Raw genomic sequence first — 9,363 nt, 5'->3', positions numbered from 1 at the left:
CAGTCGACTCACTGCGGTAAAGACACCACGGTAAGTCGATCTAAGTACGTCGACATCAGCTACGTTATTCATGTAGCTGAAGTTGCGTAACTTAGATTGATTCTCCCCTGTCCCAGTGTAGACCAGGGCTTAGTCTGCAGACTCCCAGTGGTTCACAGACCACAGGTTGAGAACTACTGCATTAGAGGTTTGTTTTTTGCCTTGAAGCATGAACGCTTATGTTGCTTCCAAAAACGATTTTGTTAAATTGTTACGATTGTATCGTTTTTCTCATCTCTGAACACAGGGGCTGAAGATGCTGAACTTTGAACGAAAACATCTTTTCTCCCAGTTGTTTCTCAGGCATTTGAATTTAACAGGTGCTAACAAAAGCAGGCATGCAAAACAAGACCTGTAAACAGGGTAAATATAAATCACTTATTAGCTGAACTAATTAGGGTTCATTTGCATAGTGGGTTTTATGTCATCCTATGTGTGTCCAGTCATTCAATAGTCTTTCGGGGGGGGGGGGCAGTAGCTATGATCTGATGATTTAATGCAAAATTCATATAGGAAAACATTACAAGCTTCTTTATACATAATAAAGATTGGGGGGAAAGGGCACAAATTGGTTCCCCCCCCCCTCCTTTTTGCAGGTCAATTTAAGAATGGCTATTTTGGGCCTTTCAGGTCTGGTGGACCAGTATTCTTCAGTATTAATGTTACTGTGTTTTGAGCAGCTGCGCTGTGTGGGATGTGGGGTGCATAATGTAATCTTCTTTGCTATGTATTTTAAATCTATAAAATCACCTAGAGCTGTGAGTAGGCATTTACACTGGGAATCAAAATAAATGCAGAGTAGGAATGCACAAAGGGAGAGTAACACCTTGATCCCAACTCTGCTCTTGCTTATAAAGAGTTAAATCAGCAGTAACTCCACTCAGTGCAATGCAATTTAAGTGAGAGCGGGATTTGGCCCATAGATCCACATTCTGCTGCAGGATCCCACTCAGAGTGACCTGTAAAGGATTTTACCCAAATCAGGGTGGTGCTTGTTTTGTTTCATTTGTTTGCTTCTTGCGTGGGACCAAGAAATAAAAAATCAGATAAAAAACCTTTGTATGTTATGTTCTAATTAGACTCAGCGAGAACTAAAATCCTATTTCCTGTTCCCATTTACATACTAAAACACTAACAACCCTACTCAGTACAAAAAACAAACAAACAAAACTGCTTAGGGTAATTACTGAACAATATAGTAAACACAGTAAAAATTACAAATGTGGACACACTATATTTACACAAACCAGCAAACACTGTGTAATCAACACACTTTGAGAAACAGATGGATCATTCATAAAAAAGTATTCTGCTCCACATAGTGGAGTAGCACATGTTGTGTGTAGTGAGAACTATGAATTCACACATTCCTTAATGTACCCAGGAACTACATTCCTTTGTCCTACTTTATTTGATATTGAATTATCTTAGGTACTTGTATGGCCCCATTACTGTAGTATCTGGGCACCTCATAATCTTTAATGTATTTATCTGCACGCACCACTGTGAGGTAGGGTAGACCTATTATCCTCACGTTAGAGATGCAGAATTCAGGCCCAGAGAGACTAAAGGCCAATTTTTTAAAAGCAGGTGCAAAATACCTTTAAAAGTCTAGCCCTAAATGACTCACCCAACGTCACACAAGCAGTCTGTAGCAGAGAAGGGAATTGACCTCAGCTCTTCTAAGTTGCAGGCTATTGCCTTAACCACTGGGCCATCCTCTTGAGTAAATAATCAACAGCATACTTCAGTCCTCATCCGCAAAGGATGCCTGCACACCACCTTCAAAAGATGAGCCTGGGAATTTAAATTCCTAACTCTGCTAGACATTAGATTTAACAGAGACACTGGTTTTATGGCTCACTACAACAACTTGTAACACACCCTACTGGCTGCTAAACCTGAACTGCCCACTTCATTGTAAGTGGTCTTCTACAGCAGTGGTTTCAGCCGGTCCGCCGCTTGTTCAGGGAAAGCCCCTGGCGGGCTGAGCCGGTTTGTTTACCTGCCACGTCTGCAGGTTCGGTCGATCGCGGCTCCCACTGGGCACGGTTTGACGCTCCAGGCCAATAGGGGCTGCAGGAAGGGCGGCCAGCACATCCCTCAGCCTGCGCTGCTTCCCGTAGCCCCCACTGGCCTGGAGCAGTGAACTGCGGCCAGTGGGAGCTGCGATCGGCCAAACCTGTGGACGTGGCAGGTAAACAAACCGGCTCGGCCCGCCAGGGGCTTTCCCTGAACAAGCGGCGGACCGGCTTTGAGAACCACTGTTCTACAGCCCGCGTGAACCTCTTCTGCCTAACAATCTGGCCCATCTTGTATTTCATTCAGACATTCTGGTTACCTTCTCCAGACCTGAGAAAGAGCTCTGCGAAGCTGGAGAGCTTGTCCCGGCCACCAACAGACGTTGGTCCAATAAAAGATATAGCCTCATACAGTCTATATGTACCTAGGGAACAAATATTTAATAATGAGCTCCTCAGTCTAGCAGTGACAGGTATAACATGATCCAAGGCTGGAAGCTGAAGATGGACAAATTCAGACTGGAAATAAGGTGTAAATTTTTGATAGTGAGGGTAAGTAACCATTGGAACAATTTACCAAGGGTTGTGATGGATTCTCCATCGCTTCTAATTTTAAAATCAAGACTGGGTGTTTTTCTAAAAAAATATACTCCAGGAATTATTTTTGGGGAAGTTCTATGGCCTGTGTTATACAGGAGGTCAGACCAGATGATCACATTGGTCCCTTCTGACCATAGAATCTATGAATCTACCTTGTCTCTAGCATATCTCAATGACCGAACAAAACAAGGAAGTAAAGCTAAGGTTGAAGGGGCAGCATGAGTCAGGTGGTATGGTCATGAGTAATGGAGGATTACGTGATTCTGGCAAGCTAACAGGATCCCTTATCAGTGCACAGCCCGGTGTTCTAATATTATTTTTAATGAAGGTGTTGATTTTTTAATAAGGAAAGGATTCTTTTGGCGGGCAGCATCTCAGTTGCCATCGCTGAAACACATTGTTAATTTCAACCCTATATGATGAAGTTTTTTGCTTGTGACTTCCCTCTTTCTTTAATGGCACCAACAGTTCGAATCTTGTTGGCATAGAAGGTCTGCAGAGGAGACACCTGCTCTAATCAGTTGAATGAGGCCTGCCAGTTCAGGGCTTCCCTCCTGCAAACTGGAGCAAGTCCATAGAAGGGGCCTGAGTGTGTGATTTTGGTGGGGATAATAAGATACAGTGGGGTGGGACATGGGGTTAGAGCGGGGATCAGCAACCTTTGGAACATGGCCTGCCAGGGTAAGCCCCCTGGCGGGCCGGGCCGGTTTGTTTACCTGCCGCATCCGCAGGTTTGGCCGATCGTAGCTCGCACTGGCCGCGGTTTGCCGCTCCAGGCCAATGGGGGCTGCGGGAAGCTGCAGCCAGCACATCCCTCGGCCTGCGCCGCTTCCCGCCGCCCCCATTGGCCTGGAGCAGCGAACTGCGGCCAGTGGGAGCCGCGATCGGCTGAACCTGCGGACGTGGCAGGTAAACAAACCGGCCCGGCCCACCAGGGTGCTTACCCTAGCAAGCCACGTGCCAAAGGTTGCCGATCCCTGGGTTAGAGGATAGTGTTAGGGACAGAGGCTTTATCCACTTGGAAAACTTCCATGCCACTCACCAGACTGCTGTGAGGGAACCTAGCAGCTGGATCCTGATTGTTTTAAGCCTCCAGAATCTAAACAGGCACTGTCCCTGTCTTTGCACAGGAATCTACAGTATTATTGTTCTTTACTTAATCACAAGAGAAATACATAGATCTATACACAAATAATAAACCCTACCCAGCTCTCCCTGCCTCAACTTCCTCACCACTCTGAAGCACTCGTTGGGCTGAGGTCAGAGTCCTTTGGGACCATCCAGAGTCCTCTCCGCCAGTGCATAGTTTGTGTTCTGAAACATCGCGCCTTCTCCTCCCAGCTCTTCTTCTCTGACTTGGCCTGTCTGTCCCATGCCCTCTCCTGCATGTCTCTCTGAGCCTTCCCTCCTGCTTTGGTCATGTATCTCTGTCCTGCTGGAGAATTTCCACTCTCCAAAGCCCCACCACTGCAGATCACTTGGCCAAACTTTTTTCCCTACTCAGGCACTTTTTTTAGTAACTATTGTATGGTCAGAGCACAGTCATAAGGTTGACCACTCTCCATTGTCCGTGGTCTGGAGAAGACATGACACAGCCTTTTCAGCAATGGGGGAACCTACAGATACAGAGGGGCATTCATGATGACAAAGTAGTTTACACGGTAACAACTTCCTAATATCAACCAGAATTCATAAAGTATACACAGCTTCCCCAAATCATCACACATCTCATCTCCTTCCCCCCCCCCCCCATCACCTGACCCTTTCTATGCCCAACACCCCGCTTTCCATTCCTGCACCCTCCTTCTAAGCACCTGTCTGTCTTCCCCAGTCCACCCACCTGTCACCCCTCTCCATGCTCCTCACAGGTCCCTTGCAGTTCCCGAGTCCCTTTAACATATATCTTTTTCCCCCTGCACCTTTTTCATGCCCTCCTTCTGCCTGCCCCCACACCACTGGTGTGCCTTGAACCACCTTTAACTCTCTCCATGCTCAACAAGTCTCCTACACCCGCCCTGTGCACCCCTCTTCTTGCTTCCCCAAGAGCCCTCCATCCTGAGTCCAGGGAACATGGTGCCCACCCCCAGTTCTTACCCCACTTGGGAGTTCTTTATCCCCTTCTTCTATTATCTCTTCACCCTCCAACCTCCTGCTCTCCTGCATTTCTCCTTCTCTCCCTCCCTTCATCCTGCCCCCACTTTAGAGGAGTTAGGCTGGGAATATAAAAATGGGAAGCTACCTTCAATCTCAGCTATGGAACAGCTCCCACCATTCCCTAATACTGAGCATCCAATAATTGTTCCCAGATTTAGGACCCAATGTCACCCACAGCGATGTACGTGTCCCACCCATGGTGTTAACACAGCTGTGTGGGGTTAAATCAGTGCAAAATTTGTCCACAGACTTCTATATGAGACAAAGAACAAAGGGTCATCATTTCCTTCCAATCGTCCAGATGGTGAATTGCAGCAAGGTAGCTTTAAACTGTTTCCATTTCTTATAAATGCTTCTTGTACAAGGAAGAAGCTTGACTGCAGCACATGTAGGAAAATAACTCCAAGAATGTTGAAATGCTGCCCAGTTGGCACTAGGTGATATCCATGGGGGCTGAGATATTCAGACTATAATAAATATGCCTTGAGAGGGTGGTGACAATTTCCCAGAATCCAAATGTCTTCTCTTAGGGCCTGATCCATAGTCTATTAAAATCTACCAGAGTCTCTCCATTGACATCAATAGACTTTTGATCGGGCTCCTCCTTTAATCATAAATAAGAATTATTATTATTAATTTTAAAAATTGCTGTTTTGCCTGTTTGGGGAAAAATTAGAGAATTTGACCAGTTCCATCAAAATGTCACCACTATTGAATTGTAATGCTGTTCCACGGGAAGGGCTGGATCCCTTATCAAATGTGTGCAGCAGGAAGGGAAATTTGCCAAGGAGTCTGATCCTGGGAGGTGCTGAGTACCCTGTCCTGGCATTTTCCTCATGTGGTTTGAGGGCTCTTGGCAATCTGCATGCTCGGGATCCAGGTCTGAATTTGAATCCTTCCCATTCTGCTTGAGCTCACTTAGGGCATGAACAAGGCTCTGCCATCCCTGTCTGTCTTGCTGTTTGCCAAAAAGCTGCCTTGTTATGTCTCTAACATTTTTTACAAGGCTAGGTCATTGGCCTGTTGCTTATATCTGCACCACCCTAAAAGCCGCATCCTTACTCATCAGCTGATTGAGGACAATGGGCGGGGGGTGGGGAAGACTGTGGTTATCCCTGCATCAGAGCAGAAGGGGATAGTGAGGGAGACAATGCACCAAAGGTCACCTCTCCCCGGAGTTTCTGCACGAGTTTCAGTTCTAACTTCTTTGTGGGAGACACAGTCCCTCCTCACTGGTTCTTGGAGCTAGGCTGGCTGAGCAAGGAGTGAGGTTCTTACCCACGAAAGCTTATGCTCCCAATACTTCTGTTAGTCTTAAAGGTGCCACAGGACCCTCTGTTCCTTTGAGCAAGGAGTGTCACTAGTCCTGTGCTCCTGGTGTCTTTGCACCTGATTCAGGCATAGTGAGCTCTCCTCTTTCACACCTTTTGCAAGAGTGTAACCCTCTTGACTTCAGAGAGCTTACTCCTGATGTACACTGCTCTAAGCAAGAGGAAAACCAGGCCCACGCAATGTGTCCAGGACCTTCTGCTAGGCCAGTGCTCCTCCCGAACCACAAGCAGCGACTCGTCTGTCATGATCTCACCCTCAATTTCTAAATATCTCAAGATATATCAACCCACCCAACTGCCGTAAGTTTCACTGACAAAAGCGCCGGCGTGAACAGCGCTATTTTGCGGGAGGGAGGGGTCGCTCTCCTGCCGACATAGCTACCGCCGCTCGTTGGGGGTGGTTTAATTATGCCAGCAGGAGAGCTCTCTCCCGTCGGCATAGAGCGGCTCCACAGGAGACCTTACAGTGGCGCAGCTGCAGCAGTACAGCTGTGCCGCTGTACGGTCTGCAGTGTAGACATAGCCCAAGTCTGAGGGCGCTCGCTTTTGCTAGCTGTAAGAACAGCTGGCCCAAATGAAAAAGCACGTGATAGGATGCTAGGGTAGAGCATAGAAAGGGTTCAGCAACTTGGAGCTCATGGTTTTGTGGGTCCAAAAGGCAGATATGCTCAAATCAAGAGATTATTGTATTGCATCCCCTCGACTGCCTGCACCCTCTCTTTCTGATTTAAAAGAAGCACAGCATAGCCTAGAGAATCAAGCTTTGGAGAGCTGAGGTGGTCTGGAAATAATAATGAGTATAATTTAATCTTGACCAGTGCAGTGAACAGTCTCTGAGAAAGGCTCTGTCTGGAGTGCACTCCTTGGAGTCACAGATAAATGAGCCTTATGTTCAAGGATCTCAAAATGTTTTGTGCAGTACTGGCCCATAGGGAATTTTGCTATTAACTTCCCTGGGAGCAGAACCTGTATGTTACTGTTGCTGTTACATAATGGAGTTTACCGCTGTGTTAGGTAAACAGTCTGACCGATGTATTTACGGCATTGCAAAATTCTACTCACCCACTCGCTGCACAGAGAGTGAATCTTTTTGATGGGTAGGTACAATATCATTTATATTGTCAAGGACAGATGAGTAGCTTTGGTATCTAGACTGTTAAATTTTCACAACCGTTTTGTTAGCCTGCATTAGGGGAATGTATGGTGTCAAGGGCATGACAGGACTGGCAGCTAGCGCAAATTTGCATCGAGCGTTTTAAGGTAATTTTGTAATGCAGCTGGGTGCCAAGGAACAAGAAGGTTTATGTCTGCGACTCTGAGAATGTGGGTGCAGTAAAGAGATTGGCCTCCAAATGACAGAGCTCTGGACTACATATTACAAAAATTGGAGTGTGTTCCAGCTCTCCCACTAACTTGCTGTTTGATTCTGACCCCAAACAGCTGGGCTCAGAACACATGCTTCAACATGGACCAAACCTGGAGCAGAACCAGTTGATGATGCAGTGTGGCTGGCTTCATGGGGACTGTATTAATTCAATGTTTTAAAATCTGTTGACTAGTTTCTGCACTGGGATGAATGTAGTTTGGTCTCTGTGCACAAAGACAGTCCACAATACGTTATGAACCCAGTTCTGCCGAACTATCTGCAGATGTGACTGCTAAACAAACACCATTCTTCAGTCAGTACAGTGAGGGGACTCCTGTCCAGAGTGGGGAAACCTCTTGGGGGGGATAACCTAAGCAACTGAACACCAGAGAGCTTGCGAACAACTGTTTGAACGATTGCTTGCTGCTAAAGCAAAACACGGGGCCGATGCCAGTTGGTATAGCTGGTGCCGACGGCTATTCATTGCCATTGTATTCCCAGTCAGTTTATGTTGGAAAAAGAGATGCAACCCAACAGGACTTGGCTTTGGTATAAAATTGCTTGTGGCAAACTTCCCAATATTGATTTAAAGGTATATGCACACGGCTAACAATCCTGCCAGCTTCTTGTGCAGTGCCTAGCACACTTTGGGGATTCGGACCAGAAATTTGAGAAGGGCTCAGCCCCCTCAGCCAGGCCCAGATTTTCAAATGAGCTCAGCTCCCATTTAGGCACCACAATAAAAGGCCAGATTTTCAACAGCTCACCATGTTGGATGCACATTGGGTGTTTAGCTGTTTTGAAAAATCTGGCCATGGGAACTGCTGGGTGTTGAAAACTTATGAAAATCTGCCCCTTATTCATGTGCTTAAATGGCAGCTGAGCTCTTATGAAAATCTGGCCCTTGTTATAGCTGCCGAGCACTGGGAAATCTGGGCCTGAGATCTTTTGAAAATCTGACACTAAGAGTTTGATCCAAGGCCCATTGAAGTTAATGCAAAGACTCCTATGCCCTTCAGTGGGCATTGGCTCAGGCCGTATACAATGAATGCTCTTCTATGGAGTTGTGAGGGTTAATTATCTTTGTGCTGGGCTTTGAAGAGGTGAAATGCTGTTTAGTGCTAAAAGCCTGTACCAAAGCTCTCTGAGGCCAATGAGAGTCTTTTCACTGACTTTGGATTCGTCTCTAAATATCCTGTATCTATTCAGCCTCCTTTAGGGCCAGACCCTAATTTGCTTTGTGGAATCTCACCTACTCCAGTGGGATGTGTCTAGGGTGACCAGATAGCAAGTGTGAAAAATCGGGACAGGGGGTGGGGGGAAATAGGTGCCTATGCAAGAAAAAGCTCCAAAAATCAGGGGTGTCCCTATAAAATTGGGACCTCTGATAACCCTAGATGTGTCACATGAGAAAGGCAAACAAGAAATCCAGCTCCTGCCTCTCTGACTCAGTCCCTGTGCATTTCATAAATAAAATGTTGTGGCAACATAAATAAAAATCCCTTGGATATCCCCTTCCAATAAGGAAAGGGATTCCAATGATGATTCACTTCCACTCTGCTGAAGCTGGCAGGGGTCCAGTTCTTTTGGACTCAGACATGCAGTATGTGAGGATACTGAAACAATTGCCACATTCTTTGGTATCAGTATATCAGATAAGTGACATAAGAGAAACCTAAGCATTGCCACTCCAAGGGAATGTGCAGAACCAGAACTATCTCCTCACTTCATACTAAACCAAAACATACCCAAAAGGGGTTGTCTCTCAAAAGACAACTCATTTGCCATCCAGTGAGTGGCTGCTAAAACTAATAAGAGTGCAATATGTACCAAGGAATCAGTACTCTAGTGA

Source organism: Terrapene carolina, unplaced genomic scaffold, assembly GCF_002925995.2.
Source record: "Terrapene carolina triunguis isolate 2854851 unplaced genomic scaffold, T_m_triunguis-2.0 Scaffold629, whole genome shotgun sequence".
Lineage (NCBI taxonomy): Eukaryota > Metazoa > Chordata > Testudines > Emydidae > Terrapene > Terrapene triunguis.
The sequence above is the reverse complement of the archived record's forward strand: the minus strand, read 5'-3'. Positions refer to the sequence as shown.